Source organism: Silene latifolia, chromosome X, assembly GCF_048544455.1.
Source record: "Silene latifolia isolate original U9 population chromosome X, ASM4854445v1, whole genome shotgun sequence".
NCBI classification, from domain to species: Eukaryota; Viridiplantae; Streptophyta; class Magnoliopsida; order Caryophyllales; family Caryophyllaceae; genus Silene; species Silene latifolia.
In genome coordinates, this window is record NC_133537.1 from 330,758,996 (window position 1) to 330,769,471 (window position 10,476).

The window sequence follows — 10,476 nt, forward strand, 5'->3', positions numbered from 1 at the left end:
TTTGCTATAATGGTTGAAAAGGTGGGAAAACTGGCCTGTCAGGAGGGCTTATGTCCCCTGCCTAACTGGAGGGCTTGATATTCGGCCTGTCAAGAGGGCATTTTAGACTAAGTATTTTGGAGAGAACACCCTTACACCTGTCTTGCTGCGTCTAGCCGGTTGTAATCCGTGGCAGTAAACCTAGTCAGGTAAGGCAATTATTTCATACCTGATTGGTCCTGACATTTACTGTATCTTGTGGCGGTTACCAACTCGTCAGACACAGTCAAGTGCAGAATTTTTGTTTCAGAAATATATAGTAGAGTAGCCCTCAATCCTGAATATTTATGCATATAATCTTTTATCATGTATAATTGTTCAGGATTCAAAAAGTAAGTAAATAGGTTAGTTGGACAGATATAAATTATAGACAAGGCATGTAAAACATGTAGTTCATCAAGTAGCACGTCAGGTTGAGTAGTGATTGAATTTATACCTGATTGTAGCCTGATTTGATATTTACATATGGAATAATTTTAAACGAGTTACATTCCAGGATCTTGGGATCATTTCCCCTTATAGTGTTTGGAGCCTGTATGCTCCTTGTCCAACAATTGAATCAATTAGGTAAGGGTCTTCCCATGTGGGAGCCAGCTTGCCTGCTGATTTTTCTTTTTTATTTGGAAATACCTTGCATAGTGTTTTAGCAGGATTTTCCTGGAAAGATCCGGCTTGATTATATAGTAATCAGGGTATCTAGTTCTATATGACTGGAATAATACGAGTAAATAACAAAGGAAGATTTAAGTATAAGGAATAACGTTTTTATTATCTTGATAAACCGAGTACAATATTGTATGTATATTTGAATATTCAAGAATAAAAAGAGATAAAGTGTAAATTAATTGACTAAGATTGAATGCCTTTACAATTGTTAGATTTTGCTATTTATAGTTCTACAAATGCTACCGTTGCCTTTTTCTTCAACGTCTTTCTCCATTATAGGAGTCATTCTTGGGATTAATAGGGCATGCTCCCTATTTACTCGCTTGACCCGTTCCAATCTCAACCAATTTATAGCCTTTCCTCCTCTTTCCGTTCACATTCGTAGATTATATAGTTTTAAGTTTGGACTTGGTCTTCCTTGAGAATAGGGCACGGTTATTTGACTTATACAATTATATTTCTTGCTTTATCTTCTTAATCCAGCCTACTTCAATACTCTGCCAAGCTATTCCATACCGACCATCAGGCTCTTCTTCCAGGATTTAGTGGCCTGCTTGTTATAATATTTCTCAACAGCTAGATAACAGTTAGATTTTTCCGGTCCTCGTCTTAATCAATCAGCCTTGTTAAGTCAGGCCAGGTTATGGTCGACCCGGACTAAATGGGCCTAACAATTGCCCCTTGACATTTTACCCGTCTTGGATCCGGCCAGGGGTGAGATGTCAACTTTACCGGTTAAACAATAAGAAGAGTCATATTTATTCGGTGGATCGTTAGACTCCTACTTACCGTTGAACACCGCAACGGCTAAGTGACATCATGTGACAGTTTTGCAATTCCTAGGTTTTTCATGCCGTTATTCATCTCCTATAAATACGGTATTTAGGGCAAGGTTATTTTTCACCAAATTTCCTCCACTTTCTTTGCTGAATATTCTTCTGAAATTCTTCTGAAATTCTTCTGAAATTCTTCTGAAATTCTTCCCTTCTTTTCAGTAATCCTGTTCTGCTATTTTGTATTTTCTCGACAATTTCAATCATAATAAATCAAACACTTAGAAATATGGGAGCCAAAAAACGTCCTGAATCCCAGAGAGCTGCTGCTGCTTTTGAGCCTGAACCCACAGATATCCAAGAGGAGGAGGTAAGGGAAATTGACCCTCCTGCTCGTCTTTGTGGCTTTCAAGTATCGAGGATTCTGTTTTTCTTGCTCTTCAATCTTTGGATCCTTACTTTCTGAAGAGAACTTATTGAAAACAAATTATGACAAGATACTAAGGGAGAAGAAAATAATTCTGAGTCGACCGAGGTATGGATTCTGAATCTTGTCGATCAGAGCTAATCGGGTGTCACCTGGTTGGTTTCGTATTTTCGAATGGGCATTCAAAGCAGGCTGTAAGTTACCTTTTACTCCCTTAATGATTGACACCATTCGTGCTATGGAGGTGTCACCTTTTCAGATTATGCCGATGGTTTGGAAACTTGTTCATTCCATAGAAAATTTATGTGCTAAACACAATCTTGTGATTACTCTTAATGATATCAAGGCAGTATATCATTTTAAAAATCCTGTTGTTGGTCGTTTTAATTTGAGAATTAAGTCAAAGATATCTCCATTAATTACTAACCTGGACTCTGGAGATGACAAGAGTTGGGCAAAGACTTTCTGTTGATCCGGACCGAGACTGCGGGATCGAGGCTTTGATTATCGAGATATCCTCCTTTGGAGAGTGGTAGGTTTCTGTACTCTTAATTTGTAGTTATATTGAATGAGAGTGAGGCATATAAGTCTTACCTGTATATTTTGTTCTTGTAATGTTTGTAGCTCCTGATTGGAATCATGATCCTCTTGACGAGGAGGCTGTTGCAAGGATAGATGCTTTCCTCTCTATTCCTGAGGAAGAGAGGACTTGGCCAGCTTGTTTGGGCAGGGAATTGTTGCCCCGGTATATGAAGACCAAGTTGACTGGGGTCAGAGTACCCAAAGGCAAGCCTAGTTCTACTGCTCTTTCCTGTACGTCTTCTGTATGCTTTTATGTTGGCCGTTATCTTCCTGTCGTTCTTTGCTTGATATTCACGTATATTTTTTATATATTCAGTATTTAGGTCTTCTGCTAGGCTGGCTAGCTTTTCTGCAAAGGATTTGAAGGTGGGGTTGCTAGGATTTTTGAGCGAAGGTCCAAGAGCCCGGGAAGCTAGTGGGAGCGACAAAACGCTTGATATCCTGGTTTCGAGATTCACCTCTTCAAGATCCTCCCGGGGTAATTTCACCGGAGATTGTCCAGGCTCAGAAAAGAAAGAGGGAAGATGTTATCTTGGCAGAGGAGGAAGGAGAGAAAACGGCCTATCCGGCTCGGCCACTCGGGAGTATAAGGCAAGTGCCTACTAGGATTGATGACATGGATGATGCCCGGGCTCGGATAGATGAGTTTTCAGCAAAGATGAGCGACCAGCTATTGTCTGCTAGTACCCTTGAGTCGTCTACCAGGGTGGTTTCTATTTTGACTTCTTTTGTAACAAGGGTCTTGAACTTGCTTCCCAGGCTAGGGAGGTTAGTTGTAAAGGGATATTTTTAATTGTTTATGTGCTTTTTGTTTTACCTTGTATTTGGCTAATTGATTTTGTATGTATGTAGGGGTTGGATGCGGGCTGGCTCGCTTGTCGGCTTAGGGACGCCTGAGGCCAAGGTTACTAATTTGGAGGAAAAGCTGGATAGGCTAAACCGTGACCGCACACATCCGGGGGTAATGAAATGGTACTTCAATCTCGGTTGGGGACAGGTAAAGAGGCGGTCGGGGCTCTTTGTAGTTTGTGAGGTAGCTGCAAAGAATCCGAGAATTTGTCAGGCAAGAGTTGGAAGGTGAGAAGCGGGCAATGCGGGATCAATTAAGGAAAAACGAGGAGCTTCTTTCTTTGAAAAGGAGTTGGTGGAGGCGCGGTTGGCGATCTTTGCTCAGTACTTCTTCGGGAAAGGCCGGGTTGATGCTATGAGAGATCCAGAATCCGACCGGCTAACGGAATCCGGACCGGGATGAGATGGCTTTGGACGCTCGTATCCGATTTGGCGAGTATGGGTCAAGAAGAAGAAGTGGATTCTCCTCCTTCCAAGGCAAAGTCTGGTGATCGGGAAATGGTGGATGGTTGTGAGTCGGTTCTTGGCTCAAAAATAACTTAGTTTTCTTTTTGGGTTTTGGTCTATCCGGGGGAATGTCCCTGGGATGAATATTTAGAGTATATGCTAAAATTTTTTGGCTCATCCAGGGGGGATGTTCTGGAATGGATGGTTATTAGGTAGGACCAATTATTTTGGGTGAATAAATATTTGGTCTTTGTTTTGTTTCTTTTTGTGTTTTGACAAGGTACTTTTGTGATGTTGGACATGTCTTGGATCGGCCGATTATTCGATGGATTAGGCCGAGTTTTTCGATTGGATCGAGGCCAGATTTTGTCTTTGGATCTGGAGTTTAATGTGTTATGGGTGGGGTTGTTGCACATGTCTGGAGGGCTTATGTCCCTTGCACATGCTGGAGGGCTTATGACCCATTTATGTTATCTGATCTAGGAATAGATTTTCCAGGTTTGTATGTTATGTTGAGCTCAATATTTAAAGGCACTGTTTTTGCAATTTGAATTTTGGATATCAGTTGAATATTTGGTGGGGGTGGCCCCCAATCTTTAAGATTTGTTTTAAATAAGATGCAATATGTAAAACAAGTGTTGAAGATTTCACTAAGTAAATATGAGAACATAGATAAGTACTTGGGCACATAATTTGAAGAAATCATATACGGCATTTATTCATATAACTGCAAGTATCATACATGTAGTTTTCAGGCAAGAAGTGTTTAAAGTAAAAAGTTATACCTGGATTGTGCGATATATTCTATATGTGAAATAATTTTAAATGTGTAATATTCCAGGCTCTTGGGATCATTTCGCCGTCCAGGGTCTGTAATCTATAAGCTCCCTGGCCGACTATTGAATCAATCAGATAGGGGCCTTCCCAGGTTGGGGCCAATTTGCCAGCATTCTTTTCTTTTGTGTTTTGGAATACTTTCCTGAGAACAAGATCTCCTACCCTGAATACCCTGGCTTTGACAGTCTTGTTGTAGCTTCTCGCAACTCTTTCTTTGGTATCTTCGCTAATCGATGCTCTTTGCATCTCTTAGCTCTTCTGTTAAGTCCGGCTATCCTCCATTAGAGGTATATTGTTTGTTGTTGTGTTCAGGCTACATCGGTGATGGAATGTCCACCTCGGTGGGATTATCGCTTCACATCCATAGACCAAGGAGTAGGGGGTTTGGCCTGTGGATGTTTTTGGCGTGGTTCTGTCAGCCCAAAGGACCAGGGGGAGTTCTTCAGCCCATCTGCCTTTCCTTTTTTCCAGCTTTTTCTTTATGCAGCTGATTACCACCTTATTACTGGATTCTGCTTGACCGTTGGCTTTTGGATATCCTGGTGTGGATGTTACCAGATTGATGTTCCATTGAGCACAGAAGGCTGCTGTTCTTTTTCCCACAAATTGCGTGCCATTATCACATACTATTTCAGAGGGGATGCCATATCTACATATGATGTTGTGTTTAATGAATGCTATGACATCCTTCTCCTTAACTTGCCTGTATGATTGACTTCTATCCATTTGGAGAAGTAATCAGTCATTGCTAACATGAAAACCTTTTGTCCGGGCGCTTGAGGTAGTTTTCCTACTATATCCATGCCCCACTTCATAAATGGCCATGGTGCGGATATGGAATGTAGTTCCTCAGATGGCTGATGGATATATGGTCCGTGAATCTGACAAGCTTTGCATTTAGAGCTAAAATCCAGGCAATCGGCTCTCAAGGTAGGCCAATAATAACCTGTTCTGAGTACTTTGCTTGCCAGGCTTCTTCCACCTTTGTGATTTCCACAGTATCCTTCATGGATTTGATAATATCTCGCTCGCTTCCTGTGGTTCCAGGCACCGAGGTAGGGCCCAACTGCGATTTCTTAAAAAGCACGTTGTCAATAATAGTATATGAAGCGCTTTTATTTTTAGTGCTCTGGCATCTTGCTTATTTAAGGGAAGGATTCCCTGTTGTTGTGATCATAGTAGGGTTTTGTCCAAGAATTAGCAATGTAGATTGGGAAACTCTCATCTTGTTTATTTATTGCAGGTTCTAATAAATGCACGATGGGTATTTTGTCGAAGTCAAGGGGACTAAAGTTGGATCCTAGGCCGGCTAAGGCATCGGCCTGGGTATTTAAATCCACGGGAATTTGGTCAATATTGAAATTTTTAAATTTTGATTTTAGCATTTGAACAACATCTAGATAAAGCATCATTTTGGGGTCTTTTGCAGTATATATCCCATTTACTTGGTTGGAGATGAGGAGGGAATCGATGACGTACCTTTAAGTTTTGCACACCAAGGTCAACACATACCTTTAATCCGGCTATCAGGGCTTCATATTCTGCCTCATTGTTGGTGGCCTCAAATGCACGACTTATAGCTGTACTATCTTATCCCCCGTGGCGATTTTAGTACTACTCCTAGGCTGTGCCCCTCGTGTTGGCTGCTCCATCGACAAATAGGGTCCACTCTAGGTCTGTTTGGTCATTTGGTCGGTTTATTCACTTCTTTTATTAGGTCGGGTTCTAGGGTCGGACTAAAATCAGCCACAAAGTCTGCTAGTGCTTGTGCACTTAATTCTTTGTCCTTGGTTCGAATGTTATATTGTATGTGCTTAGCTGGGTGACCATTTGCACATTCGTCCAGGACAATTCGGTTTCCTAAGTACTGATTTTATAGGAAGATTGGTTCGACTATTATAGGGTGACTTTCAAAATATGGTCTTAATTTTGTGCAACTCATAATTAAAGCTAAAACATATTTTTCTAGTAGGCCATACCGATTTTCGCATCCATTAGACTTTTACTTACATAATAGACATGTGGAGTCTTGTTATCCGTCCGCTTCTTTGACCAGGACGCACCGACTTGTGTGACGTTTGTGGTCGATGTGCAGGTATCTTGTCGGGGTTCATCTTTATTTGGTTTTGCCAGCAAGGGGGAGAGGATAGATATATTTTCAGGTCTTCAAAGGCGGCCTGATGATCAGGGGTCCATTGAAAGTCCTTGTTCTTCCTTAGCGAGGTTATAGAACGATTTGCATCTTTCGATGATCTTGAAATGAATCTGTTCGGGGCCGCTATTCTTCCGTCGAGCTTTTGTATGTCTTTGACTGTTTTTGGTGGTTCTAGCTCCAGGATAGCTTTGATCTGTTCAGGGCTGGCTTCTATTCCTTTTTTTGTCACCATGTAGCCCAGGAATTTGCCTGCTGAGACTCCGAAGTGGCATTTTTGTGGGTTGAGCTTCATATTGAATTTTTCCAATATTTGAAAGGCTACTTCCAGGTCTTTGACGTGGTCTTCTGCCTTTTTTGATTTGACTACCATGTCATCTATGTAGACTTCCATGGTGTCTTCTATCTGATCTTTGAACATCATGTTGACTAGCCTTTGGTAGGTTGCACCTGCATTTTTTAATCCAAAGGGCATAGCAGTATAACAATATATACCTCTTTCAGTGATGAAAGCTGTGCTTTCCTGGTCTGCTGGGTGCATTTTTATTTGATTGAATCCGCTGGAGGCATCCATAAATGTTAACATTTCGTGGCCTGCAGTGGCATCTAAAATTGCGTCGATGTGTGGCAGGGGAAATGGATCTTTTGGGCAGGCTTTATTCAAGTCGGTGTAGTCTACACAGACTCTCCATTTGCCATTTTTTTCTGGACGACTACTACGTTTGCAAGCCAGTCAGGGTACATTACTTCCCTGATCATTCCCATGTCTAGTAGCTTGTCAACTTCTTGGTTGATGATTTCATGCCTCTCTGCAGCGAATTTTCTTCTCTTTTGCTGTACAGGCTTAAAGGATTTGTCAATATTTAACTTATGAGTAATAACATCAGCATCTATAACAGTCATATCAAAATGTGACCAAGCAAAACAAGACATTTTAGTTTTGAGAAAGCTGACCAAGTTTGGTCTGATTGAGTCGGGTGCATCTGACCCTACAAGTACTTTCCTGTCAGGGAATTCTGGATCTAATATGACTTCTCCTGTTTCCATTTGTGATTGTGCTACATATTCTTCCCTGACAGGTGACTTTAATTGCTATGCAAGGGACTTACCTGACTTTGAGGGTTTCAAAGCCTGAGTGTAACATTCCTGAGCCGTCCTTTGTTCTCTCTCGATGGTGGTTATCCCCATTCTCGTTGGAATTTTCACGCATTGATGGTACGTTGATGGGATTGCTTTGACATTGTGGATCCATGGTACGCCAGGATTACATTATACGAGGATAGGCAATCCATTACTCCAAATCTCTCATATGAAGCTACGCCTTCCACATAGGTAGGCGGTGATTTCTCCCAAGGTGTTCTTTGTTTCTCCATTGAATCCAACCAGGACGCTGGATTTCTTGATGATCTTCCCTTCGTCTATCTTCATAGCTTTAAGGACGTCAAGCATCACCAGGTTGATTGAAGCGCCTCCGTCTATCGGGATTCTTGATACCTTTCTTTGTGCCGATTTGCATGGTGATTACCGGTGTCATGATGTAGATCGATATTCCTTGCGGTGTCCGAGTCATCAAAGGTAATAGCGGGCAATGACTTGGGCCTGGAAGGAGGTTGAAGTCTGGATTCCCTGGATATTCTTTTGGCGGTGAGTGGTCGGACCACAGATTTTCGATCCTCCATTTATGAATTTGACTTCATAGATGGGGGGGAGGAGGAGGAGGGTCTCTGCTATTTCCTGGATCTCTCTTGTTTTGTTCTTCATTTTTGTTTTTTGGCTGTTGGATTAAGTCTTTCAAGTAGCCTTTCTTTAGAAGATATGCCACCTGTTTCGAGTGGATGCATTCTTCGTGGTGTGTCCGATGTCCGATGGAAGTCACACCATCTTGTTGGATCTTTCTGGGGTTGTCGGATTTCTTTGGCCATCTAACTGTATCTCCCGGGTTTTCCAGGCGTTTGATTAATCCTGCAGTATTAATAGAGAAGTTATATTCGGGAATAGTTGGAAGGCTAGAAAGGTTACCTTTGTGTTCTTGTGCCATATTGACTTGGATCGTTCGGGCCTGGAATAGGGGTCTTTGATCGGGATTGTTTCCTTTTCGGTAGGAACTTTTCTGTTAGTGTGTCCATAGCCTTGCTTTCCTCCGGATGAGTTCGTTCTGAAATTGAGGTCTTCTTCCAATCTGACATGCTCTAAAGTGATGGATTGAACAGTGGCAAAGGTTGGACATGCTTTCTTGGTCAGATCTGCATAGATGTCACTTTGTCAAGCGGGACTCCTTGCTGAATGCTTCTCCATTGTTTCTTCATCGCATCCGGGAATGGCCACCTTTTCTTTGACAAATCGGCCGGGAATTCTTTGAGAGATTCTTCAGGAAGTTGCTTTACCCTGAATAGGTTTCTTGGGTCTCTTGGCCATATCTCTCGCTACTTGCGAATTGTTGATTGAAGGCATTGATCAATTCCGCAAAATTCTTGATACCAACATTTGGGAGATTGATGAACCATTGTAATCTTTGCTCCGGTCGGGGTTGTACCAAAGCCTTTGCACATGCAGACTTGCCTGAGTTCACTGGGTATTGAGGCGACCAACATTTTTGTTTGAATATGGCAACATGATTTTGTGAATCGGAGGTTCCATCATAAGTTCTCATGGATGGAACAAGTAAATTTCTTGGGAAGATCAATCTTTGCAATTTCATCTGCAAAGGGTGAATCTGCAAAGTTGTCAACTTCTACTTGATCACGGGGTCCGGCACTCCGGGTATATTTTCTATTTTGTTGTGGAGTTTTTGGATTTCCTGAAGCATAGCCATCATTATTCTTTGCTTGATTTTTTTGTCTCATCATTGGGAATGGTGGAGTCTTAGGATAATGTATCCTTCTCGGGGTTCCAAAATTAGAGAAGTCTATATTTTTGATAATGGATGAGAATGGGGTTCCTGGTTCAAATCTGGTCCTGGAACCCGAAGCCTGATTTTCCAATTTCTTTTTCAGGCTAGACTCAGATTCCTTGACCTATTGATTTCGCTTGATCGATTTGCCTTCTCTTGGATTGTTTCCAATTCTTTGATCTTGGCAAGGGCAGCCGCTAATTGTTGTTTTGCGGTGAGTTCTACCATTTTTGTGTGTGAATATTAAATGAAAGATGATAAGGAGAATTTTATTGGTTGAAGAACTAGATGCCCCACGGTGGGCGCCAATTGTTTTAGCGGGATTTTCCTGGAAGGATCCGGCTTGATTATATAGTAATCGGGGTATCTAGTTCTATATGATTTGGAATAATACGAGTAAATAACAAAGGAAGATTTAAGTATAAGGAATAACGTTTTTATTATCTTGATAAACCGAGTACAATATTGTATGTATATTTGAATATTCAAGTATAAAAAGAGATAAAGTGTAAATTAATTGACTAAGATTGAATGCCTTTACAATTGTTAGATTCTGCTATTTATAGTTCTACAAATGCTACCGTTGCCTTTTTCTTCAACGTCTTTCTCCATTATAGGAGCTGTTGCCGGATTAATAGGGCATGCTCCCTATTTACTCGCTTGACCCGTTCCAATCTCAACCAATTTATAGCCTTTCCTCCTCTTTCCGTTCACATTCGTAGATTATATAGTTTTAAGTTTGGACTTGGTCTTCCTTGAGAATAGGGCACGGTTATTTGACTTATACAATTATATTTCTTGCTTTATCTTCTTA